At 44.3% G+C, this 27,433-nt stretch overlaps 1 protein-coding gene across 3 annotated transcripts in view; it reads left to right on the top strand.

Annotated features, from left to right (window-relative positions):
• LOC141509187 (SPRY domain-containing SOCS box protein 1) overlaps positions 1–27,433 on the top strand; it is a 121,338-nt gene that overhangs the window by 33,524 nt on the left and 60,381 nt on the right. Inside the window, exon 1 of one of the 3 annotated variants that reach the window (XM_074218523.1) lies at positions 2,074–2,125. The exons of the other annotated variants lie outside the window; for them this stretch is intronic. The gene's annotated coding sequence lies outside the window, so the exon portion shown is untranslated. Of the gene's footprint in view, positions 1–2,073; positions 2,126–27,433 lie in introns of those variants that run through there. 3 annotated transcript variants of the gene reach the window in all.

Below are 27,433 nucleotides of genomic sequence, written 5' to 3'. Positions count from 1 at the left end.
TAGTGAATTCAATACCCCTTTGCATTTCTTGGCAATTCTTATATATTTTAAATTGCTAAGAAGTATTGAGTGTTCTGCTGGTTATCACATAAGAGGTAGGTGAGAGAAAGACTCCTTGGAAGAGCTAGGGCTTCGATTTCCATTTGGAAGGGGGTTTTAGAGGTTTTCTGGGTTCTTCAGACTGATAAGGATGGCCAAAGTCAAAGAGAGAAGTGACTTGCCCCAGATAGACAGTAAATGGCAAAGCTGAGATTTGAACTTTGGATCAGAGCTCTTACTCCAAAGGACCCTTCTTGCACAGTGAGCTTCCAGCCTGTGGAGAGACCCTTCCCCAGGGGCAAATGCTCATGTCTACACATTTTGGGTCCATAAGAAAGTCTCTTGAAATCTTCAGGTTGATGGGAAGTCTTTGGCTTTGTTGCCAACTCTTTCAACTGAGGTAAATATCAGTTTGAGAGATGGAAGTGACTTTAGAAATTAGTTAGTCCGACTGTTTTCTTCCCCAGAAAAGGGAAACCAGGACCTCCTCCTGAAAGTGACTGACCCAAGGTCGCATAGCTAGAAAGTAGCATGGGTTATTCTATTATTAATATAGTATATATATATATATATATATATATATATATATGTAATGATTATTCTATTAACCTCAGGTAATCTGTTTTTCTTTTTTTAGGTTTTTGCAAGGCAATGGGGTTAAGTGGTTTGCCCAAGACCACACAGCTAGGTAATTATTAAGTGTCTGAGACTGGATTTGAACCCAGGTACTCCTGACTCCAGGGCCGGTGCTCTATCCACTGCGTCACCCAGCTGTCCCTGCTTTAGGTAATCTCAAATCCAAATCCTCTACTGTTTCTACTAAATTCAACGCTACCAATAATATTCTGGGATCTCTCTTCCTTAGACCTGGGGAACATGGAAACCATTTTTCCCTCGGGGATGACGGGTCCTCGAGCCCTGTGTGTCCAGAACTCTCGCCCTCGTAAAAAATCAAAAGTAGGAAAAATTCAAAAAACCCCAGCCCTTCTGAGCATTAGACCTTTTTTTGTGCCCCCCCTTCCTGAGTCTGCACTTTTATTTTTCTGACCCAAGTTGGCATGTCGGTGTGGGGAGGGGGTGTTCTTTCAAGGACCGTCAATCCTGAGCGGCTCAGTGGCACAGTGGATAGAGCACCGGCCCCGAGTTCAAATCCACCTCAGACACTTAATGGGTGACCTTGGGCAAGTCACTTTCCCCATGGCTTTGCAAAAACCCAAAGTAGAGTTAATCCATGAAGGTTTATCCGGCGGCCACTGAGCCAGGCAGAACCCGCTGCCGAGGAAGCCACGGGGGAGACAGCAGGCAGCGTGGCCAGGCTGGCCAGGAGGGCATCGGGAGGGAGGGCGCAGGCTCCCCGAGGAGGGGGGCCGAGCCTTAGGCGTGAATCGCCGGGGCGGGAGCGGGCCTCGGCGGGCTTGTGGTCGTGGAGGGGGCGCGGGCTGCGGGGGTCCGGCTGCGGTTTCTGGGTGACCTCTCCCCGGGGCGGGGCGGGAGCCGCCCGCGGTGCGCCCGGCTCCCCGCTTCCAGGAGCGCCTTACTGGAGCGAGCCAGCCGCACGCGCCGCCTCGGAGCCCCCCGGGGGCAGCGCGCCCGCCTCGGAGCCCCCCGCGCCCGGCCCGCGCCCCGCTGGCCCAGCCCAGTCCCCGCGGGGGCGGGGCCGCGGGCGGGAGGAAGGGGCGTGGCGGGGGCGGGGCGGGGGCGGGGCCGGCCAGCTGAGCGCTCTCGGGCACGTGACCGCGCCGGGGCTCGGCTCTCGGCTGCTCTCGCGCCCCCTCGGAGGAGCCCCGGGGAGCGTCTCGCGCCCCCAGCCTCGGCCCCAGCCCCGGCCCCGGCCCGGCCCGGGCGGCAGCGGCTCCCGCAGCGCTCGGGGCGCCCCGGGAAGAGCCGGCGCGGGGAGTCGGTGCCTCGGAGGAGCCCGCACCTCGGGGGAGCCGGGCCGGGCGCGCCCCCTCCCCGCCGCGGCAGCGGCGCCCCCGCTTCATGCCCGCGGGCCCCCCGGCGCCCCCAGGAGCCGCGCGCGGCCGCCCCGGAGCGCCGCAGCCCCGGGAGCCCCAGCGCGGGGGCGGAGCCCCGGAGCCCCGCAGCGGTAGGTGGGCGCGGGCCGGGCGGGGCCGGGCGGGGGGCTCGGGTCTCGGCCCGGGGGGCGGGGGGCGGCTGTCCGCGCGGGGCCCCCCACATTCCGCCCCGCGCCCTCCTCCCCGCCTCTTCCCGCTCTCCCCGGCCCCATTTCACTTTCTCTCCTTCTCTCCCTCCCTCGGGACCCGGCATCGCCTCTCCCTCCTCTCCCCCCTGCTCGCCTTCATTTTCCTCCAACCTCCGAAGAGAATGGGGGGGTCCTTCGCCTTCCTCGCTCCCCTGCCCCTTCTGAACCTTTCCCCTCTTCCTCCCGGCTCTCGGGGGGCTCCTGGGCTCCTCCCGGTCTCCCCTTCCGTCCCCTTCCCGCTCCCTCCTTTCCCACCCTCCTTCCTGAGGGAGAGGGCCATCTGTCTGTCCGTCCGTCCGTCTCCGGCTCCCCCCTCCCTCCCTGTGTCTGTCTGTCTCTCTCCCTCTCCCCCCCCCCCCCCACTTGGCTGTGGCTCCAGAAGGAGAGGGTGGAGAGGTGATGTGTTCAGGATGGCTGAGCTCTAAACATCTGCCCTCCGCCCCGGTCTTAGTACAAATTTGAGGGTTCCACAATCACCTCCAAAAAAAAGTTGCTCTGGAAATACTTAGTCCCGCTCCCCCCACCCCGCCACTGCTCAATCCCGTCCGAGGTGGGGTGAAGGTGGAACGTGCGTCTCTTCCCTGTTGGGGGGCAGAGCTGAGCCACTCTCCCCCGGGGAGCGACTCCTTGTTCAGCTCAGCCTTGGGGAACCCAGGCTTCCCAAATGAGTCCTAGGGAGCTTAGAGAGAAGGGGTCCAAGACTTGGGAAACAGCTAGCCCCCCTTTATTAAATGTGTGAGCTGATTGAAAAACCCACCAGCAGCCAAGCACAGCCGCGGCACCTTTGGCCCATGAGAGTTGCCTCCCAGGGAGGGGAAGGAGGGAGGCTGGAGCTGGGGGGTGCGCCCGGCTGCAGGGGGGCCTGCGCCGAGAATTCAGATTTTCCTCCAGCTCACTAAGGAGGTGGAGAGAGAGAGAGACAGAGAGAGTGTGAGTGTGTGCGCGCGTGCTGTGGCCCTAGGAATGACTGCTTCCTTGGGAGACATCCCATGCTTCCAGGCACAGAAAAGCTGCCCCTCTGGAGGGCCAAAGACTAGGAGGGAGCCTCACGGGCCTCCAGCCTCTCTTGCCTCCCCTCCCTCCCCTCCCTCCCCTCCCTCTTCTTGCCTCCCCTCCCTCCCCTTCTTGCCTCCCCCTCCCCTTCTTGCCTCCCCCTCCCCTTCTTGCCTCCCCTCCCTCCCCTCCCCCTTCTTGCCTCCCTTCCCTCCTCCTCCCCCCTCTCTCCCCCCTCCCCTGCCCCTCCCCCTCTCCCCTTTCCCCCCACATTAAATATATAGTTTTCAGTTGAGTTGGCATTCGCTCCTTCCTGAGTGAGTAATTTTAATTAAACCCTCCAGCGTCAGTGACTGGTCATGAGTTGAGTTTTAACAGGTGTTCATTGTAAAAGCACCATCCTTTCTCGATGACTAAAGTTTGATGGTCCGAAAAAAAAAGACTAAATTTTAACATTCAAAAGCATGATGCAGAGGAGGGTCTGGAGGGAGAGAACAGAAAGGTGGTCATGGGGTCAGTCAGTAATCAGACATTTATTGAAGTGCCTAACGCATCCCAGATACTGTTCTAAGAAACAAGAGCCCAAAGAGACAAATGAGGAGTCTCTTCTCTTGAGAGGTGGCTATTTTATTGCCTGTGTTCGGAGAAGTAAATAGAAAAGCAACTCCTATGTACATAGGGTCCACACTGTATGATAAGAGCTCCCCTACCAAACTTTGGGGAAAATGCAGATAGTTTAGGCTGCCTGGTTAGTACTGAGTTTACAATTTTGACTTCTGGGTGGATAACGATGTTGACCTGGTCATTTAAGTGCTCAGTGACTCAGTTTCCTCATCTGTAGAATGAGTCGGTTGAACTCCGTGGCCCATTTCAAGTCAGGTAGCCTATGATCTAGGCTGATTCAGAGGTGGCTAGATTTGACCCTGCAGGAGACCTTAGAGGTGATAACAGTCAAGGATTTTAGATCTACAATTGACTGGCATGGGAGAAGGCCAGGTGTCCCAGGGTCCTGAGGACCTGAAATCAAATCTGGCCTCAGACATTTGATACTTAGCAACTGTGTGACCTGGGATGAGTCACTTAACCCCATTGCCTTGCAAAAACCAAAAGGAAAAAAAAAAGAATTGACCTGGATAATACAACTTCCTCATTTTACCAGACAGAAAGTTCAAATGAGGATTGGACTGAGGTGACATTCATAGCAAGTTGGCAGAACTGGGGATTTGAATCCAAGTCCAAAACCTCTTCCTGTCCTTGCTCCTGTGGCACTGACCCCTCCTCACCCCTGCAGCTTCTGAACTAAGTCCTAAATATATTCAAACGCCCCTTTTGTCTTGATCCAGTCCCTGGAACAGAAAGGCTTAATAAATACTTGTTTATTGATTTACTTTTGCTTCTTATGACCACAGACAGGGTGGTGGCTTCCTTTCCCAGGGCTAGGGTGGGGCCTAGTCCCCTCCTCCCCCCATTTATGACCCATCACTCTAGAGTCCGCCTCTGGTGCCCTCTCACTTAGCTGAGTGACCTTGCCCAAGCGAACCACCTCTCCCCATCTGCAAAGCAGAGGGTTAGATGGATGATTTCTGAGGGGCCCCCCCCCCCCCTTCAGCTTTCACGGTCAGCTTTTGTAGCCCTACCTTGGGTGATGTTTGTCCTCTTGAAGTTGGGTGACTAAATGGGGCATGCTGTCAGCTCTGAGCCGGCTGGCTCTCAGAAGACCTGGGGCAATGAGTACAGATGTGAAATTTCTACGGCTGAGCCATTGGGGGCATTCCAGCTCACTACAAAATACCCAAAACTGGCCCACAAGAAGAGGCCTTTAGCAACGTATCAGCCCTCTTCTGTTTCATTCTGAAGTGTTTCTGTAAGCTGCAGATCCCTTTGAAAACTTCGCTTCATACTAGCTTCATAAGTTTGGTTGGGTCCTGAATTCTCAATGAGAAATGTTACCTTTTAAAAAGGCGTGGTGGTGATGAGAAGGGTTGGGAAGAGAGAGGAAAGATACTTTTTCTATGAATTGGAACAATTATGACTTGTGGCTTTGAACTTGGAAGGGACAAAAACTGGTGTACTGCCCAAGTATTCCTCCTGAAAGATTGTATCTATGTAGATGGAGTTTTTCCTAAGTTCAGTTGCATTTTAAGTGTGCCCGGAGACCTTGCTACTTAAAAGAAGCCTTCTGTAAAGTGGATGACACTTTTCTTGTGCCACTCCAAACTCACACAAGACTGTGGAAGTGATACTGGGAGGGTTGTTTATTGGATTTGAGAGCTTCAATCACCAGAGCAGCTGGACTGATGAGCCTGAAATTTGAATAGTCCTAGATCCATTGAAATAGAATTCTGGGATGTTCATGTTCTAAATTTGTGACATTTCATACTTTAGCTAGGACTTTCTACCCCTTGTCATTGAATATCTCCATCTCTACTCTATTAGAGTGTTTTTTAACATAGTTTTTATTAGAGTTTTTAATTTTTTTTTAATATAGTTTTTGAACTGGAAGGGAAGTAAAATAAGAGGAGCGATTTTGGGCCTGTCACTTTGTACTTTGAACCTCCCTTTTGTTGTCGTTTTTGTTCAGTTGTATCTGATTTTTTTCATAACCCATTTGGGTCAGTCAGCTAGTATTTATCTAGTATTTTCTATGTTCCAGTGTGCTAAAATGAGAGGAAACAACCTGCATATGACTATGTACAAGTGCATTGGGAATAATTGATGGAGAGAAGACACTGGGATTAAGGAGAATAGGGAAAATTTTCTGGTAGAAGGAAGAATGTTAGTGGAAACTTGAAGGAAGCCACAAGGTAGAAATGAGGAAGGGGAGTAGTTCAACTAAGAGCTAGAATAATCTCTCCTCATGGCCTCTACAAGACTACCAGACATGTTTACAACTCTTTTAATTAACTATTTAATGATAGTATCACAGATTGAAGTTGGGAGAGGGCTTAGAGAACATCTAGTGTAATCTCTTCATTCATTTCACGGATAAGAAAAAAACCGAGGCCCAGGAAGTTGAGGTGACTCACCCAAACTCTCACTAGAAGGCAAAATCAAAATCTGAACTCAACCCCAATCCCTGAGCTCCTCTGTCTTTGACTTTGAAAAGTATTCTCCCTCTTGGGCTAATGAAGAAAATGTAGTTTTCAGGCTATTAAGTGACTCTTTCATAATCAGGAAGTCTATAATTTCAGAGGTGAGATGCAAACCCAAATCTTTCCTGATTTCCCCAAATCTACGAGTCCTTTCCATGGCTACACAGACTCTTAAATTTAATCTCTGAGTTTGGTATTTTTTCATCTATAAAAGAGAATATTGGGGAACCTACACAATGGGGCTGTTGATGAGATAACAGGACCAAGCATCACACATTAGGACTCTTGAATGGCAAATATAACAAGGAGAAATTCAATACCCAGATTAGAGTGGTCTCATTCACACCAAAGATATTACCACCACCCCCTATAGAAATGTAAATGGAAGCTTTAGGTGGCACAGTGGCTAGAATGCCAGGCTGGGAATCAGGAAGATCTGAGTTCAAATATAGCCTCGAACACTAGCTGTGAGTCCCTGGGAAAGTCACTTCACCCTGTTTGCCTCAGTTTCCTCATCTTTAAAATGAGCTAGAAAAGGAAATAGCAAACCATTTTAGTATCTTTGCCAAGAAAACCCCAAAGAATGGAATATGACTGAACAGCAAATGTTTCCAGCACTTAGGACAGTGCTTGACTGATCACCTCAGCCCACTAAGTGGCAAAATATGTATTGTGCTGCTAAAAATTTTAGCAAGTTCGCTGCTTCAGAAAATATATATTTATTGCCATAATGTTAAAAAATGCATAGATAACCTGTTTCCAAAATCATCTGTTCCTCCCTCCCTGACCCACCCACCCACATGATCTCCTAATAAAGTTTGTTTCCTGGGCATCCGATTTTGTGGTAGTGCTGGATGTCGAATGAATATATGGAAACTATTTTTTTCTTTGTTTTTTTAACCAAAAACACTGGACTAGAGATGAATGTGTGACCATGTAAAGCTCTGCTGTAGATTAGAGTTGGAGATTGAAGGAAACAAGGGTGACTTGATCACTGTACAAGAAGGAACACATCTACAAAAGTAGAGAAGGGTTTGGGGAATTCACTTGAAAAAGTAAAATCCCATAGCATTACCTTGTGTCAGGAACTGTAGATAACAGACTATACATGACAGTTCTTGTCCTCGGTGAGCTTTTTTGTTTGTTTTGTTTTGTTTTTTTACTGGGAATGGGTATGATTTATTAACAGATAAATAGGCACAGATTTGATGTAAAACTACCTCAGGAAGACTCCGATTGAGTAAGACCTTGCTGGTGTTGAAGATGCTGGAAGGAAGGAGGTAGTGCTTTCTATATATTAGGGCCCACCTAGGCCAAATCATCTAAGTGGAAGATGGGATGTTGTGTTCAGAGAACAGCCAGGAGACCAGTTCTCAAAATCTGGTCTAATTCAGTTTCATTTGAGAAACCTATTGCTAGTAAACCAGAGGCCAGGCTTCCCGCTTGATCTGTAATTGTGTTAAATGTGACAAGGGGAGATGGTTTTGCTCTTGGGAATTAGAGTTCCTTGTCTCATAAATTTCCCCAATCATGCTGAAAAATTCAGTATATTTATGTAAAGGAACTTTAAATGAGAAAGAACATAGATAGCAAAAAGGCATCAGGGAATAGCAGAGGTGACACCTGGACAGAGGGGAAGCAACAGATGCAGATGTAGACTATCTGCCTCCTTTGCAAAGACATAGGGTATAATCTAGTAGAACCAGCCCTTCCCTATCTGTCTGAACTTTCTTCTGTTGTTTTGTTTCACCAATGCCTTTTTTTCCTTTTCTTTGACATCGTCACCCTTCTCCCTCTCATCAAAGACCTTCCCCATAGCACAACTGTAGTAGAGCAAAATAAACTGACAGATTGGTTGTATTTGAGAATGTTTATTGTATTCTGCACCCTTAGTCTATTGCCTCTCTCTGTGTAGGGCAGTTTCTCAAACTGAACTATCCCTCCTGAATCCCCTTCAAAGAGGCCTTTTTGGTTACCACAGACTATAAAATGTTTCTTGGAATGAATTGAGAGTTATACTATCCCTTGTGAAAGTGTATCTTAGCTCACAGTGTGGGGGTTAGGGTCATGGTGCCCCCCACCCCAATCTGGTTTTTTTTTCAAGGCAGTGGGGTTAAGTGACTTGCCCAAAGTCACACAGCTAGGTAATAATTAAATGTCTGAATTTGAACTTGGGTCCTCTTGACTCCAGGGCCACCTAGCTGCCCCCCACCCCCAATCTGAAAAATAAGAATAAAAAATTTTAGGTCTCCTTTTATACCAGAGAAGGTCTGAGTTTTTCTTTCATGAATGTGTAAATTTGGGTATATTTATGATATTAAAGGCTAAAATATGTTGATATTATACTATAGGATATATATATATATATATATATGTATTTCTGAGTTTCTAAACTTTTTTGTGTTGTCTACTGGTCTTCCTTTGTAGTCTTGTGGCTTCTGCGAATCTAAAAAAATTCCCATTTAATTTCTTATACCAACTCATGATATATTGAAATCTCAGCGGGAAAATTCATGCTGTGGAAGAGATTACTGCCCTGTTTTTCCCATTATATAATGCTATTGGATTATTGACACCCCTGCACCCTCCTCTTACCCCCCCCAATCTAATCAAGTCCTCCACTAAAGTTCTACACCAGGAATTCTAATCTGAGGATGGATGGAGGGGCAGTCTATAAACTTATGTGTAGATATTTATAAATATATATTTATTTAATAAATTTTTATATAAAATTCTGTGTACAAACATACATATACATATATACATACACACATATATCACAGAATCATGCGTAAAATTAAATATGTAAGATTTTTCTTTTTTGGAAGCAGAGTTAAATGACTTGCCTAGGGTCACACAATTAGTAAGGATCTGAGGCCTCATTTGAACTTTAATCCTCCAGACTCCAGGGTCAGTGCTTTATCTAGCTGTCCCAAATCATAGAATTACAGAGAAAAACAATTGTATTAAAAGAAAACCAATTATATCGATAACTGATAGCTATTTCAATATAATGTATTTCATTCTACACATGATTCTGAGGCAGGGTCTTTCCTATATACCTGCCAAGGGGGCTGCTCCACCAAAAAAAAAAAAAAAGGATTTTTGAGCCCCTGTTCTACCCTGATGTCTCAATTGTTTATGGCCCTGGATTCTTTAAGGTTTAGCTTGCATTAAATCAGGTCATTTCCAAATGAGGACTGTGCTAAGTTGGGGCTGGAGATTCAAATATAAGGAATGAAATGTTAGTTTTGATAATGTGGGGGAGGATGATAATAACTGTAGCCATCATTTATATGTTTCTGATGATGGTGATGATAGCTAGCATTTACATTTTACTTTAAGTTTTGCAAGCCAATGCTTAAGAAGGTAGAATTAGACCCTGCTTGTTGTGGGGTTGGGAGGTTGGAAAGGAAGGAAGCTTACAAACATATATTTAAGCACCTGCTGTATGAAACCTTTATAATTATTGCCTTATTTGATCCTTACATTAACCCTGGGAGGTAGATGTTGTTATTATTAGCTCCATTGATTTGCCCAAGGCCATACAGTTAGCTTACCTAAACCTTAATCTGATTATTTGTTTAAGTCACAGACTTATTATATTTTTGGTACCAGGATTGCATTAGAAATTTTTCAAAAATTGTTTTGAAGAGCCACTGTAATGATAGAAAATATGAATTCTTTCTACCTATAGAGTCGGCTTCTGACACTTGCTGTGTGACCCTTGGCAAGTCACTTCACCCTGTTTGCCTCAGTTTCCTCACCTGTAAAGTGAAGTGAAGACAGAAATTGCAAACCACTCTAGTATCTTTGCCAAGAGAGTCATGTAGAGTTGGTCATGACTGAAAAATGACCAAACAATGCCAACAAACAACTCCTTCCAGAGATCTTTCCACTAGACTGGAATCTAATGATTCCAAAGACTTCTTCCCATATTATAGATGAAGAAACTGAGGCAATCAATCTGTTGCTCAGAGTAAGCTAATTCTCATCTGAGACAATATGGGATCTCAAGATATTCTAGGCTCCAGGTTTCCCTTTTTTTTTGCCTTATTGTTTTTTTTTGTCCCTTGTTCTTTCAATCTGTGATTATCCCCTCATGCCCCACCCCTGAGGTAAAAATGGGAGAAAGGTCCCTTTTCTGCCTTTGCTGATGAGCTTGATTTTGTAAGGATAAAACCAAACCTTGGAATGTTCTGAACTAACCAAAGGTGATGAGATCCAGAGCCCCACTGATATCTTGATCTTTTTGTTTATTGGGAGGTTAGACACAATTGTTTCCATTATTAGATCAACATTACAATAAATTAACTTACAGATGAAAATTTTTCACAGAAAGGGACTTTATTGCAAAGCTGCCAAATACCACTTTGTCTTGATCAGAGCAAGGAAGCTGTTTGAAGGAGAAATTTGCTAGCCTTTTCAATATTAAGGAAATATTAACTGTCTGTACTTACCTAATACTTTCTATGAGCCTCTGACTCTCTTTGTTCTGCATAATCCCCTTCTCAAATATAAATTCAGTGTAATCCTCTCCACAGTTAAATGTAAATTCACCAAGATAAGAGAAAGCAACCTCAGTCCATTTCCCTACCCCGCCTCCACCTTCCTGCTTTCCACCTTCCAAGGTGAATGCCCCTAGCTATTTAAAGGGGCATCATTCTTTGACCCCCCTTTCCCTGACTCCTCCTGCACAAGAAGTGGGAAAGTCTATAAAAGTTTGACCAACATTCTCCTCCATGCTGGACCCACTCGGGTCTAAGCCCAGGCATTTCTTAGGATTATTTTCCTATTCCTTTCTTCTTTCCCTGCTATCACTGAATGTTTATTTTGGACTTTGAGGACATAGATACCTTGAATCTCCAGTGCTTTGTTGACTGATGATCAATTCTGTTTGGATTTCTTAGAAGCATAAAGCTTTGGCAGGGTGAATCCATTGTCCTAATTAATCAATCATTCAATTAATAATAATACTAATTAATCCTAGTTAGAAGTTCAGAACTAGAAGGGACCTCAGAGGCTGAGTCCAACCCTCTAGAAGTGAACTAATATAATAAAAGTTAGATCTGTAGGAGGAAGTATGTGACTGAGTTGGATTTGAACCCAGAACCTCTGCCTCCCAAGTCTAGCCTTCTTTCCTTCATCTATAGCTGCTTCCTTTTCTCCCTTTAGTTATTATTTATAGCCCAGAGCTCTATTCAAGATGACTTTGAGGAGCAGCTGTTTGTTCTGCCCGCCAGGTGCTTCCTTTCCTGGACTGGCCTACTTGACCCTGGGGCTAGCTGGCAGAGAGGGTGAAGCTCCTACCAGGTGATCTGGGAGTGGAAGGAGCCAGGGAGTCTGGCCCCTTCCAGCATTGGATGAAACTGTATTCAGGGCTCATTTTGTGGACAAGACAAGAGGTCTCTGTACTCCAGGGTTCCATGATCTGAAGCCACCACTTGAAATCAAGGATCACACCTGGGAGACCTTATAAACATCCAGCCCAGCTCCTTCTGCAAGAGGCAGAGCCAGGTCAGAACCCAGAGCCTTTCTGACTTCACTTACTACTGATCCACACTGCCTTGGGATAGAGAAGGAAGAATTTCTGGGTTGAGATCCTTGATATGACCTTCAGGGTACTCATCTGGGAAATGAGGGGAGGAGTCTAAAGCAGTTGTGTCAGATGTGACCAACTGGTACAAAATGATCCTGTGGATCACATAATGAATTAGTTTAAAAATGTTATATTGTCTGTATTTTATTATATTTTTTATTTATTATTAAATATTTTCCAATTTTAATTTGGTTCAGACTGCAATTGGGAATGTTGTGGTCTGTATGTTGATGACTAGCATCTTAGGGTAAGTCAACTTCTGTCTGCCACAGTTTCCTTAATAGTAAAATGGAGATGATAATAATAATAATGTGAAAATGAGATACTTATGAAGTACTTAGCACAGAATAGGTGCTTAATAAATTGTAGTTTCTTCCCTTCCTCTCTTCCTTTCCTTTCATGCTTTTTTTATTCCTTCCTTCTTTCCTTCCTTCCCTCCCTCCCTTTCTTCCTTTTCTTCCTTCCCTCCTTTTCCCCTCCTTCCTTTTCTTTCTTCCCTCCTTTTCTTCCTTCCTTCTTTCCCTCCTTCCCTTCCTTCCTTTCCTTCCTTCCTTCCTTCCTCCCTCTTCCTCTCTCTCTCTTTCCTTCCCTCCCTCCCTTCTCTAAATCCCTGATTTGGATGATCTGCTGCTGATTCTGTCTGAATCTAGGTGAATCTCTTAGTTATAGGATCAGAGTTTTCTTGTTTGTTTTTTAAAGAGCTGAATGGAACCTTTTTTTGAGTCTGCCTAGTCCAACCTCCTGTGAGTCTGGAAGGCATGAAACCCCCGCTGGAGGCTATGACTTCATAATTATAGTGATAGTAACAACGGACTTTGGGGGCTGAGTTTCTTGGTCAAAAAGAGATTCTCTAAGACTGCAGAATATAATACAAGGTAGTTTAGAACCATTCAGAAGAGATTTTTAAAAGAGTCAGCCTGTAAATAAGGTGACCTCAGCCATGTCACCTAACTAGTCACCTAGGATCTCCACATTGCCAAAGATGCTCGTCTTCATTGACAAAAGATGTCTTTTCTCTCCATCTCAGGGAAATCACAGGTTGTGACTTTTTCTCATCTCTCCTTCCAAAGATTTTAAATCTATAGAAGACTATCATGCCCCTTCTCAGAATACGAGGAGGCAAATGGGATGACAGGCAAATTCAGTTTGGTTGCTTTCTATAGGGTCTTGCACAGTTTCTCTGGAGTGAGTTCTCCCTGGGAAAGGGGAGGCCATTAGATGCTGACAATTTTTCCATCTTAACTTATACTGCTATTTGAAAAGGCCAATCACCAGCCTTTCTGTCTGTGGTTTTGATAAGAAGAATGTTATCTTCTTCTAAAAATGGAAGATTCCATGTCTGTCTGCTCCCACCCGCTCCTGGCTGTAGATCTGTGTACAGAAGTTTCAATAACATGAGGATGGATGGATGGATGGATGAAGGATAGGGTTGGGGGTGTGAGAGGAAACTTGGGTGGGCTATGAGAAATGATCCCGAGTACCTTTTTGGAACCAGGATGAGATTACAGGATGTCCAGGTTGCATGTTTCCTTTATTCCCCAGGCCCCATCAATGATGGCAGTTCTGAGCTGGGGTTTGGAGAGATAGGATTGGGTTTCTTGAAGGCTACCTTTGAAAGCCTCTGGTGATAATTGCTTATTTATTATTGACTGCTGTTAATCTTATCTGGGGTCAGCAGCTGGATGTCTGGGTAGATGATGGTCTTCCCTCTTAATGGACACCCTCCCCCACTGCCTGTCTTCTGTTTTCACTCTTTCTCTTGGCTAATTCTCCCACTATAAATAATTTGCCTTGCAAGTAGCTGAACTGGGCAGCCAGCAGACAGCCAGTTCAATATTTCCCTAATAGGGAGTGTTGGTGAGCTCTCCTTACCTGAGGTTTAGTCTTTTCTATTTTTTAAATTCCCCCCCCCCCAAAAAAAGAGTTATAAGGACCCTTTTCCCCCTTCTTGGCTATTTCCTAGCTTCATGAATGAATGAACTAGAAAAGAGTATCATCTCATTCGATAGTAACTGGTATTCAACTAAAACATTAAGGTTGCAAGTTAGAAGCTTCCTTTGATGCAGGGGAAGAAGCTTCTAACTTGGTCACCTAGTTGAAATTAATGTACAATTAGAAAACAGGAGTTCAATTATGTAAAACTAAGTAATTAAATATAAAATATATTATACATCACATGTTTGATAAAATATTAATGAAAATATTTCCAAGAAGGGAAAAATTCAGAGGGGAGGTCTTATTAAAAAGGTGGAGGCTTGAACCAGCCTTTGAAGAATAGGCAGCATTTGGAGGAGAAGAGAGGAGGGAATTTTAAGATAAGATGTTCTGGCATTTGAAACCTTCCCTAACCTGACCCCCCCACCTTTCCAGTCTTCTTATATTTTACCACCCCCCTACCTCCCAACCCGAATGTACCATGTGATCCAAGACCAGGGACACTTTTTGCTGTTCTTACCTCAAGACACTCTCCTTGACAGTACTTTCTTTGCTTGGTGGTCTTGTCTAGCATATTCTCCCTCGTCCCATCAGCCTCCTGACTTCCTTCCAAGTCCCAGTTTAAATCCCACTTTCTACAGGAAGTGTTTCCTGATCTGCCTTAATTCTAGTGTTGGAAGACACCTCTGATATTACCCTTAATTTATTTTATATATTTTATATATGTATATATACATATTTATTTATTTATTTTTATGGATTATATTTGTATTATATTATGTATTATATTATGTATTATATATATTATATATATGTATATATATAATATATATGTATATATAATTCTCCCTTAAATATATTTTTCTCTTCAAATATGTATATATAAATAAGTATGGTTATATAAATATGTATGATAAATAATTACTATGTATTATATCATATATAATATAAATATACCAGTATATATGTTTGCATGTAGTTTCTACCATTAGAATGAGAGCTTCTTGAGAGTATGGACTGTCTTTTGTATTTCTTTGTATTTCAAGTACTTGGTACAGTACATAGATAGTGTACAGTAGGCGATTAATAAAAACTTGTTGGTGTGGAATTAGGGATCATGTGTGTATGTGGGGGGGACTCTCAGATTTTCTTTATTGAAGCAGAAAGTTTGTAGGGCTAGAGTTTTGAATTTGGAAGGGACCTTGAAGATGACCCAATTCAACCTCCTTGCTTATTTTTGTTTTGTTTTGTTTATTTTTTTAAAGTTGAGGTTGCCGAGGCCTAGCTAATAGAAATGACTTGTCCAGGGTCACTTGGCTAGTAAGAGGCAGAGCTGAGGGCTGAGATTGGGCTCAGGCCAAGTCACTGGCTCCAAGTCCATATTTCCTTCTCATTTTCACACTTTTATATGTTTTCCATCAGTTTCTGTTCTTACAGCATTGCACCCCTGCCACAATCTGGGCCTCAAACTGGATTTGTGAGACTTGAAGTTGTTCTTCTTTTGAACCCTTTTATGAAGGAGTGAATTCTCCCCTAGCTGGGTCATTAAACCCACCCTCAGCCCCCCCCCCATCTTGATTTGATGTGGCCAGCAGGAACACAATTAAGAGGACAGCAGTAGCCCTTTGTCCCTAAAAGCCTGGGGACCCGGCCGCCCCTTAACAAGCTGCTCTCCTCCAGGGGCTGCCCCTTCCTCTCCTGGTTTCTTAAGACCCTTAACGGATAGGTCCTGAAAAGGGGAAGCGGTCTTTGACCGCTCCGGTGTGCTCGGACAATGGCCCCCTGCTAATGTTCCATCAATGGTGTGATTTAATTGCTTTGACCAGAGTGAAGGGACAAGAGCCCCATTAGTTCTGCAGTGTGCCCTTGAATGACTGGGGCCTGGCATTCCAAGAGCAGGACTCAACATAACATGCCTGTGAGTAGCCGGGAGGGGGGGGAGGAAGTGGAGGGAGAAGGAAGGAGGGAGGATGGCCTCATTTGGGGAGATGGTATTTACACTGCTTGCTTCCCAGGACTGTGGGTGACTTACAAGGTGGAAAAAGCTATATAAGTCTTTTATTTCTCTCATTAAGATTTGGCCTGACCTGTAGTTTATTATTATTATTGTTAATATTATTATTGGGAAAACCCTGGTATCTAGAGATAAGGAACCTTCCTTTCCTATAACAAAGCTTTGAATGATGCAAACTACTTTGATTCTCACAAGTATTATTACCCCTGGTTGGAACTTTCTATCTAGTGCTCTTGAGTTAAAAAGTTTGGGAGCCAAAATAAGAAAAAGCAGAGAAAGCCAGCCTACCTTCTTCATTCCTTAGGAATTGTCTTCATAGAGAGATTTATCCCCATTCTGTAGATGGGATGAGAGAGGTTAAGTGACTTTCCCAGGTGAATCACACTGTCAGATGTAGGATTTGAACTTCTGGTATGGTTTCCACTTTTATGATCACATGTCCTGATCAGCAAGGGAAAAAAAAATCTTGGTCTTATCCTCCCAGTATGTATGTATGTATTTACTTATTTATAAATTGTATACGTGTGCAACTGTGGAAATAATTAAGTCTATTATAAAGCTTATACCAAAAATAGATATTTAGCAAGGATGAGAGAGGGATGAAATAACATTTGATTTAAGGGGCAGTTGATTGAAGAGGGAAGTTCCGGGGTTAGGTGCTCACTTGTAAGAAATCAAATGAAGGAGAGATAAGAAAAAGATGGATTGTGGTTGTGTGGGGTGAGAATGGATGGAGAGATACAGGGATAGAAATGATGAGATTTGGTGTTTAATTATGACTGTGGGATGAGTGAGAGAGTAGAGTTGGGGGTGACTCTGGGTGACCAGAAAGCAGGAATGGTGGTATGGAAATTTGGAAGAGGGATGGTTAGAGGGAGGGGAAAGGAAGAGTCAAGCCATCCATGCCTGTCTATCTTGGGAGAACCCATTCTGACCCACCCAAAACAAAAAGGGTTTGAGTTTGTGGGAATTTTCTCAGTGTCACTTAATCTCTTTTGGAGGTCCCAGATATGTGTTTAAGTTATGCCTATACTGAGAGATCAGAATAGTTATGGAGGAATAAAGATAATAGCTGTGTGACCCCAGGCATACTCTGTATGCTTCAATTTCCTCATCTGTAAAATGAGTAGAAATGGCAAACCACTTTAATATCTTTGCCAAGAAAACCCCAAATGGGGTCGCAGAGAGTTGGACACTAGTGAAATGACCAATAACTACAAGAGGGATAAAGAGCAAGTGTGTATTTGATGGGGACAAGTGCAAGATTGGCTCTGATGGCGAGGTTGGGATGGAATCATGCTCCCACCCTGTGACTGGTTGATCAATCACCCCCCCACACACACCCTTATCTCTTTTAAAGACTGGGTGTCAGCTTCTGCAGGCTTGTAAAGGGAACCTGGATGGGGTTCCTTGCTGCTGATGCTAATAGCCTGGTTCTCTCTGGAGGAGAGATGCCTTCGTGTTTGTCAGGAGAGGGTCCCCTCTGGGACTCACTGGCTTGTAGCTTCACTGAAGGAGTTCCCTGATGGGAAGTAGAGATGATGTGATCTGCTCAGATTACCTTGGTTTGGTGGGAAATTGCCTGTTTTTAGGCAAGTCCTGTACTGACTCTTGCTAAGCTCAGTCACAGTCCAGGAGGCAAAGAATGTGGTGGGTAGTGGTGGTGGTGGTGTGTATGTGTGTGTTACTTTGTTTAAAAATATTTATAATTTTAGTTTTGCACAGTTCTTCAGAAATCTTGATGTATTTCTGAGAAGGAATGAGCTGGGAAATGGGAAAAGCAAATAAGGACTCCAGTGTCCTGACCCTTAACCCAGCTGGAGATGTGGGAGTTTGAAGGCATTCCTCCTTGGTATGTGGCAGGGGTTGTGGGGAGGGGGGTCCTGTGGAGAGAGCACAGAGGAAGGGGTCTGATTCCTATGCCCCTCCTCTGTTTCTGACTTCTTTTCCAGTTATATTCTTCCCTGGGCCTTCTTCCTGTAACAAAGGAGAGATAAAATGGGGAGGAGAAAAATAAAAGCAGTTCACCAGAATTAACTAACCTATGCAAAGAAGAGAAAAGATGTATTCTCACCTCTTCCAGGATCATACTCATGGTTATTAAAATTGTACGATATTCAGTTTCACCTTTGAAGAAATGAGTATTTGAAAATGTAGATACATGTATGTAGAATTCACATATACACAGAAGAATGACAGTAGCACTGCTAATGGAAAGGATTTTTTTTTAATGAAACAGAACATAGTAAGTTATGCCTATTGTCCCCAAAGCTTTAATGCCTTAAAACTAAGCCTTTTGGAACATTGTGTGGGTGTGGGTGTCGTTTTCCCTGTTCTTCATACTTCACTGTGCATCTATTCATTGGACTCTTCCAATATTTCTCAGATCTCCCCAGAGATTTTTCAGCAAGCAATTATGAAATGTCTACTAAGAATTAGTTCCACTAAAATCTTAAAAAAAAAAAAAATCATACCTGCCCCCAAGGCGCTTCCATTCTCTTGAAAGGATTGTGTCTTGCAATGGACATACTCTAGCAATGTCGTGTTTTGAAAGTCTGAGTGAGCGTAGAGTAAGAATAACTCTGAGAATTATTCTTTTTGTGTCTTTCTGTTTGCCTGCCTTCCTTCCTTCCCTCCTTCCTTCTTCCCTCCTTCTCGTCTTTTCTTTTTCTTTGTTTTTTTCCTTCCTTTCTTCCATCTCTCTCTTTTCCTTTCTAAAGTTGTCCTCTTTTCTCTGCTTCCATGAACAATTATAAGAAGGTATATTAAATTTCTTGTGATACACAGGTAGAAAGTTAATACACATTTATTAAGTTGTGCCAAAGGCTGGTGATAAAAGATAGACAAAAGACAGTTCATAGCCTCAAGGAGCTTGAATTCTAATGGTGGAGAATGATGTATATTATCTGAGAAGGGAAGACTATGGGAGTAGGGGATAGGAAAATGTTCTCTAAAGAAGGTGGGCTTTGATCTGAATCTTTAAAAAAGAAAGATACTGTCTGTAAGGTAGAGGTGAGTTGTGTACGGAGACAACTTATATAAAGGCATGGAGCCAGTCATAGAGAACCCTTTCCCTCAAAGAACTTCCAAACTGCTTTGAGTCTTGTGATTGGGGGAGGGAAGGTGACCAGTGATGTGTGGACCAGTGTTTCAGAAAGACCAGTAGTCGGATGACCAGTGTTTTCCCCAATTTCCATAAAACCCTCATGGAAAGACTGCCATTGTTTCTGTATTTACACCTCATTTAGGTTGGGCACTTGCAAAACAATAATGATAATTAAGAAACAACCCCATAAATCTGGTGAGTTGATTAGGTAGGAAGAAGACAGATGTACCTGGCTGAGCAGGTCCCATGACTGTCTTGATCACAGTGTGTCCTGGATGACCCAGGGCATCTCACAAGATTTGGGCAAATTGGATGTCTCCTCCTTTCCTGCCCAGAGGATGGGAAAGATGAATTTTCTCTCTGATGCTAAGTCATGCTAGAAAATTCACAAGCCAGATAAAATAACTGTGATTATAAATAATTTTTCCCTGAAAAGTCACTGGTTTCCTCTCATTAAGCTGGTGACTAATCCTTTGCATCCAGTGGCCTTTGTGTGATGTCTCATGGAATTATAACTTTAAGAAATTTTGGTGTTAACTTATTCTTCTCATTTCACTCTTTCCTTCCTTCCCCTTTCTTTTTCTTTCTAAAAGGCAGAGGATGATAGCAGACCCTGACTCCCACATATTTTGAGTGATGTGACAGGGGGAAATTTCCTGAGGATTATAGCTTTAGAAAGTCGGTCAATAAACATATAAACACGTGCAGGCTTTGTACTAATGATTCAAAAAATGAAAAAGGCTGACTAATCTAACCCTCATCTTTGCAGATGAGGAAAATGAGTCTGGAGACTTGCTTGAGGATTACACCAACTGTTGGTCAGGATTTGAACCCAGATCCTTACTTCAAGTCTAATGCTTGCCCACTGCTCTGAATTGTCTTTTATTTGGGATCAGAAGGGAAGCACTCTACTGAGAGAAGAGGAGGAGGAGGAGGAGGGGCCACTTAAAAATACTAGGAGATCCACTTTATATTACTTAGGGTGTCTACTTTGGGTTGTGGGCTACCCTGGGCCTATTCTAGTCCCACTCAAAACAGCTCAAGGGCTTGGAGGGGCGCTGCCCCTCTACCCCCCCCCCCCCCCCCACACACACATCCTGGCCCAGTTTGTACTGGAATTCCCCTTCTTAAGCTAAGCTGAGGTTGGTTGTGGCTACTCTCCTCTATCTCTGCCCGGGCACAGACTTCTTGCTTTTTCTGAGTCCAGAGGGAAAAATATCCCAGCTATGCTGCCGGCCTCAGCTCCTCTCCAAAGGGAAAGGGGGGTGGGGGGCAGCTGAGGACAGGAGAGGCTGGACAACTTCCCCCTTCCTATGATGATAACTTTCTGCCTCGGAAATCAGAAGTCCTTAAAGTGAAAATGAAACCCTCTGTGGGTGTCTCTTGGGGGAAAGTCAGACCAGGTACAGAGAAGATTTGGGGGGGGGTATTTTTTTAAATGTGCTCTTTTCTTTACTTGAGACTCCCTTTTAATCTTCTAAAATAAATCTCCTTGTGAATAATCCCAAAATTTAGGGTGGTTGAGATGGCAAGGATCTCTCAGGTATCAACCCCTCATTTTCTAGAGGAGGGGTACTGAGGCCTACAGACAGGAAAACTACCTTGTTCACTCTTCTCATTTTATAGAGGAAGGAAACTTGACTTATTGAGGGAGAGACTTCACACCTAACCCTGATCTTAAGAGAAGGGAAACTGAGACCTACAAAGAAGGGGATGTTAGCCAGCCCTTTACAGAGGAGGAGAAACAGGCCTACTGAAGGGAGAGATTTCTCACTTGAAACAACCCTCTTTTATAGACAGGGAGAGTTTCCCCAGAACCTTCCTTTGTAGAGGAGGGAGACTTCTCACTGAAACAGCCCCTTTTGTAGAGGGAGAGACTTCTTACTGAACTGGACCACCCTTTGTAGGGAGAGGAGATTTCTCACTGAAACACCCACCTTTATAGAAGGGGAAACCTCACCGAATCACCCTTTGTAGAGGGGGGGGATTTCCCACTGAAACACCCCTTTTATATATATAAAAAGGGAAAGACTTTTCACTGAACCTCCTTTTGTAGAAGAAGAGATTTTTCATTGAATCCCCTTATGTAGAGAAGGGGAGACTCCTCACCAATCCCCCTTTTGTATAGGAAGGAGATTTCTCATTGACACACCCCCCCCCTTTATAGGAAAGGAGGCTTCTCAAGCACCAGACCCTTCTCTGAATGAGGGAGGGGAAACTGAGACTCACAGGGGATGCTGGGGTGGCTTGTAGAGCAAAGGTCACATAGATAGGAACTCACAGCTGAGATGCTAAGCCCAGGTCTCTCCCCTCTCCATCCTGTGCCCCTTCTGTGACTCTGCTGACTCATCCCCCAAGAATGATGGCTTTTTTAGTCAGCTTCCTCTACCTCCCTTGTCCATCTCTTCCTCCCGACCTCCCGTGATAATTCTGTTTTATGGCCTAGACCAGGATTTGTTCCCCCCCCCCCCCCCCATTTGTGGCACCAGGCACCACACAGCTCGGGTTGCTTGGCCAGTAGCCTTTGCTGAATCATTGGGGAGAGAGCTCAGATGAGTCAGCAGGAGAGGCAGTGGAGCTGTCCCACACCCCGGCCCCCAGTTCTTTATAGAGGAAAGACCCTCTGCATCTCTTGCTGGATAAAGATGTGAGTTTTTTATTCAGTGGAGGCCATCTAGGATAAGATTGTAATTAAATAATAATAGCTAAGAATTATGTCCTGTTTTTAAGTCTTCCAAACCCTTTGCAAGCCCTACTTCATTTGATCCTCACAGCAACCTGGGAAGTAGGGAGGTGTTGTTATTCAGCCTCATTTTAGGGGCAGCTGGTTGGTACAATGGATAAACATACTGTCCTCTGGAGACAGGAAGACCTGCCTTCAAATCCTGTCTCAGAGGTGTGACCCTGGGCAAGTCACTTCATCCTGATTGCCTTAGAGGAAAAAAAGATCACCAAGGGAGAGATAGAGACAGATTGAGGCAGTTAGAGAGATCTAGAGGAAAGAGACTGAGATGCAGAAACAGAGAAAGAATTAGAGATAAGAAAAAAAAATCACCCCATGTGAGCAAACTGAGATTTGAAGAGTTGAGTGATGTACCCAGGGTCACATGGCTAGCAAATACTTCAGTAGAATTTGAACTCAGGTCTTCTGGACAAGTCCATTGCACCACCCAGGTGCCTATAAATAAATGAAAACATTAGGCTCTAAGCTCATTCTTTGTGATTCCACAGAACTCATCTTCATGAGAACTCTACTAAGACAGGGCAGTAGGTACCTGTGCATCTCCTTTTCCCTCATGGAGCTGATGTTCTCTGCTTCATTTTGAAAGCTCTTGGGGTCCAGGTACCTTGGAAATATTGAATTTGGTGACATCTATGAGAAATCCTTATTGTTAAGTGTTAATTCATTGGTATTCTATCTGAGCAGTCCCTCCATTTTTGATCAGGAATGTGGGGCCTTTTGAGTCTAATCTGGGATCTTAGACATTCCTGAATCTTCCAAAAGAATAAGGGTCCCACCTACAACATAATGTTAATGATAGTAATGGAATTCAAGCAGATAGGACATAGGCTGCCTGAGAATAGTGTTTGTCTCATTCTCTGTATCATATGTTGGTCCTTTGAATAAATTTCCATTAATTGGTTTTAATATTGATTGAAGGTTTTCAGGACCTTCCACTCCCCCTCCCATGCCTTTTGTGTGGGCCGTATTCATCAGGCTTAGAATTCACCTTGAGAAGCTGTTTCCTGACTTCCTCCCCTAGTTGATAGCAACCACCCCTTTCAACATAATGGTTATTAAAAATAAAAAAGATCATAACATGTATTATTAAAGTTAAATACAATTTATATATGATTAAAATGTAGTTCTGGTTGATTAGAAAATTGACTTCTGTCAGTGGCTAGCAAACTGGCTTCAGATTATTGCAGGTCCTGTTTGTGAACTGACTGTGACTATAGGACCCTCAATTGAGGTACAGAGAGGGTGCCAACCTACATTGGCAGAGGGAGTCTCTGGTAATAACCAACAGGTCCAACCCCATGTCCGATATAATAGCTCTTATTATGCTTCTCCACAAAGCTCAGAATCCGTTAGGGCCTTGATGCCCCAGCAGCCCCTGCCCCAAAGACTGGTAGCTAAGCCAGCTGCTGGTGAGCTCAGATGGTTAAAAAAATTCCTTGGATACCATGTACATCTCTTCTACTGTTGGTTCTTCCCATCTCTTGGCCATGGGTGGACCTGGTAAGTCCTGCCAGGTGCCTCCTGGCACCTCTGGGTGTTCTTTGGACTTAGGCTGAAGGTAACTGTATGGATGGCACTGTGCAGGGACTGGAATGAGTAAGTTTTTAATAAATGCTGATTGATTGCTGGGAATAATAAAATCTGACTGCCAGTAGGACCAGAGGATCTGCTTCTTATACAGAGGACAACTTGGGTAGGCAGCTAACTTTTCCCACCCCAGCCCCAACTTCTGATTTAAAGGTGGTGAGAACCAAATGTAGGCAGCCCTGCCCCTTCTTTCCCTTTCTCCCTTCCTTTGGTGACATCAGCAGCCGCAGGACTAGGAAGGAAAACATAAGTATCTTGACCCTCCTGGCCAATGGACTGGTCATTTGCTCATTTGGCTAGTGGTCCATTGCTCAGAAATCAAACCCATCCCACCCCACCCCCTGGCCCTGGGTGATGACTAAAGTGGGACCTCTCTGTTCTTTCTCTCTGCTCTACCAGGGAGTTGAAAGCAGCAACCTTAACTGACCTCAGAGGCCTCTGGGTTCCTGTCCAAGCAACTCCTCATCCCAGCTGGCCTTGCCCGTTGTCCCAGAGATTCGTCAGGTGCTGAATTTCAGTCCAAAGCAAAACCACTTTTAGAGGCATCAACTTTTTCCTTAATGTTCCCTGAAGTCTCTCGAAAACCACCCAGCCAAAGACGGCTCCTCCCCCCTCCTGGGGCTGGTGGGTTGTGTTATATTGACACCTTTCCTTTTATTTATTATTATTATTATTATTATTATTATTATTATTGTTATTATTATTATTGGAAGAATTAAGGAGGAATATGTAGTATGGCAGGAGGGAGAGACCTGAATCACAATCCTGACTCCAGCGTTTCATTTTAACCTCTCTATACTCCTCAGTTTTCCTGTCTATTGCAAGGGGAGAAGAGCTACTCTTATATTCCCTATTTTGTAGAGTTGTGGGAAAACATTTTTGTGGGATTATAGATTTAGAGCTGGAAGGCTATGTAAGTAGTTATCTAATCTGACCCTCTCTCCTCTATTTTATAGATGAGGAAACTGAGGCCCAGGAGGTTAAGGGCCTTGCCCAGGATCATTTAGCTAGAAAATGTCTCAGTCAGAATTTGAACTTGATTCCTAAGACCAGCTCTATCCATTTTATCATATTATCTTTCATAATTATTATATTTCATTTCAACACACTTTAACCAACCAAAAATCTTAGCATGTCCTACTTTAATGAGTTTAGATTTGAAGGAAGAGAGGAGGCATGGTCCTCACTCAGATCATGTGAATATAAAATAATATAAAGTCATTTCTAGACAGAGAGAATGCTGAGTATTAGGAAGACTGGAGAAAGACCTAAGTAGCTGCTGAGGCTCAGAGAGAACTCTCCAGATGTGGGTGTCAAGGCCCAGGAGGGAAATTTTTATTTATATTATTATGGGTTATTAATATTTAGTTGTAAGGATTATTCTTCCTGATTAGATTCATGAGTCCCCAAAGGATATAAGCCCAGCTAACCTCAACCAAGCCTTATGAGACAATGGAATCATCTTGGTTGGAGTCATTGTTGGGGGGAAATGGTATTTTTTGATAAATTTCTAGGAATCACCCAAGGTTCCTGGAATAGCACATTCTGGGCCAGAGCCATCATCATGGGGGATTCATCACTGACCATTCACGCAGTATGACAGGAAACCAGGCTGGGCAGACAGTGACCACATGCTCTGCTAATGAGATCGGGTGTTCCATGATTAGAATCAGGTGTCCAGAGGGGATGCACCAGGGCTCACTTCCCTCCCTGGGGGGAATGTGGGGCTTGTTCCTGGAAACTTGCCTTTATGTCCCCAGGATGGCAGGGAATGAGTAGGTCATTCACTTCCCTGTCTCTTCCTCTCCTGGTTTGTGGCCCAGGCTTAAAATGGGAAATGGGAGGTAGAAGAATGGTGGCCTAGAAGTTATTGCCCCTGTAAAGGGGGAAAGACTCAAGTTTATGGACTCAGAGGACCAACTTAACAATATATCTTTTGGTGAGCTCAACTCTGGGTTCAAGGAGGATCCGAATTTGAACCTTGACTCTCCCATTGTAAATCAAGAGTAGTTGGATATGATTCTCTCTAAAGCATCACCCCCTCTCTGAGTCCTGTGATTCCTTTTGGGTCTTTGTAATCACCTACAAAAGTGAGAGGGATCAGGCTTCGTTTGTCATCTCTCTCTCTACTCCTGTCCAGCTCTAATTCTGAATCTAGAATGTTGGATTAGTGGATTTTCCCATCTTGCCCATTTTCTAGAGTGTCCAAGATTCTGTCCAAGTCATCCCTTGGGTGTACAAGGAATAAATAAATATTTTCTTCTTGGGTGCAGGGAGAAATTTGGGGGCTGGGGAGAGATTGATCAAGACATGGAGCTCTCTAGTCCCAGAGAGAGTTCAGCTGGGGAGCTTTGCCCCTTTCCAATACATAGAGATTTGTGTTTCTTCCTCCCACTATCTTACTCTTCTTTCCTACCTCTACTTACTCCCTTTCATTTTACACTCCTCTTTTCCATGACCATACCTGGAATGCATCCCTCTGCATACTTCAGTCTTGTAGAGTCCATCTCAACACTGCCATCTTTGGTGTGGTGAGGTCTTCCTTCTCCTTAATAAATGTTGACTAAAGTCTTCCCTCTCAAACTACCTTGTATTATTTATTCACTTTATTCGGTGTGAAGCCAAGGTAATAACTTGCATTGTCAATGAAGGTAAATACTAAGGATACCAAGAAAGAAAAGACATCTGCCCTCAAGAAGCTTACAACCTAATGGGGGAGGTGCTGGGCAAGCACCATGTACATTGTTTACACACACAGACATTTTATATGTTGTATCTTATAACTATATTCACATGTATATTTATAAATATATTCACTACAATAGAATACTACCTATTATATATTATTTATAGGTACAAATTCCTATTTATATGCACATGCACATATAGTTATGAAGAGTGAAAAAAATTGGAGATAGTTCAGAGAGAAGGTCCTAAGATTAAGGAAGGCTGAGGGGGTGGCTAGGTGGCACAGTGGATAGAGCACCAGCCCTGGAGTCGGGAGTACCTGAGTTCAAATCCGATCTCAGACACCTAATAATTACCTAGCTGTGTGGCCTTGGGCAAGCCATTTAACCCCACTGCCTTGCAAAAAAAAAAAAAACTTAAAAAAAAAAGGAAGGCTGAGAAAGGCCTCTTGCAGAAAGTTAGATCTGATCTGAATCTGGAAGGGAGCCAGGGAAGCTGGGAGGAAGAGAGAAGGAGGAGGGTTGGGAGGGAGAGCATTCCAGGCCATGAAAATGATGCCTGGAGAAGAGAGAAAGGTGCAGCCGATATACAGTCAAGGAGGCCAGTATTTGGGACTGGAGAGCCTTTGGGAAGGTAGGAAGGGGTCAGGTTGTAAAGGACTTTCTAAAATCTGGGCATGGATTGTATATTGGATCCTGGAGGTGTATTAAGTAGCCCCTGGGATGGATTGCCACAATGGAACCTTTGGCAGCTGAATGGAGACTAGACCAAGCCTGACAGACCCAGCAGCAGCCATTACAGGGATCCGGGGGCTGCCCCAGAGAGAGCCAGCAGTGTTAGAAAAGAGATAAGAAAAAGGTGGAATCCTTCAACCTGGGCAGCAGATTGGACATAGGAGAAGTGGTGAGAGGGAAGACATGAGGAATCCTTCAACCTGGACAGCAGATTGGACATAGGAGAAGTGGTGAGAGGGAAGACATGAGGCTGGAGCCTAGGTTGTGAACCTTGGAGTAAGAGGGTAGCTTTGACAGTCATAGGGAAGTTAGGAAGAGGGGAAGGTTGCACTTGGGGCAAAGATAGTAAGTTCCATTTTGTTCACATCAGATGTTCAATAGGCAGTTGGAGATGGGTACCTGGAGGCCAGGGGAGAGGTTAGGGCTGGATCAATAGATCTGTGAATCATCAGCATAGAGATATTGATTTATATATGTCCTTATTGGGTCATACAATAGGAATGGTGGCATCCATGGCACCTGTGTCCACACTGGGTGGCTAATCAGTCCTTAATCCTTGATGGTTGATTGCTCTGCAGAGCCCTTCTCCTGGGATTGCAGCAAATCTGGCTCTGGGGTAAATAAGATGAAAGTCAGATTACAAAGCTCAAGGAACATACCTCAACCCCATACAGAATAAAGAATAAAAGGATCACAGATG

This window comes from Macrotis lagotis, chromosome 1 (genome assembly GCF_037893015.1).
Source record: "Macrotis lagotis isolate mMagLag1 chromosome 1, bilby.v1.9.chrom.fasta, whole genome shotgun sequence".
NCBI classification, from domain to species: Eukaryota; Metazoa; Chordata; class Mammalia; order Peramelemorphia; family Peramelidae; genus Macrotis; species Macrotis lagotis.
This window is presented reverse-complemented; position numbering and strand designations above follow the sequence as displayed.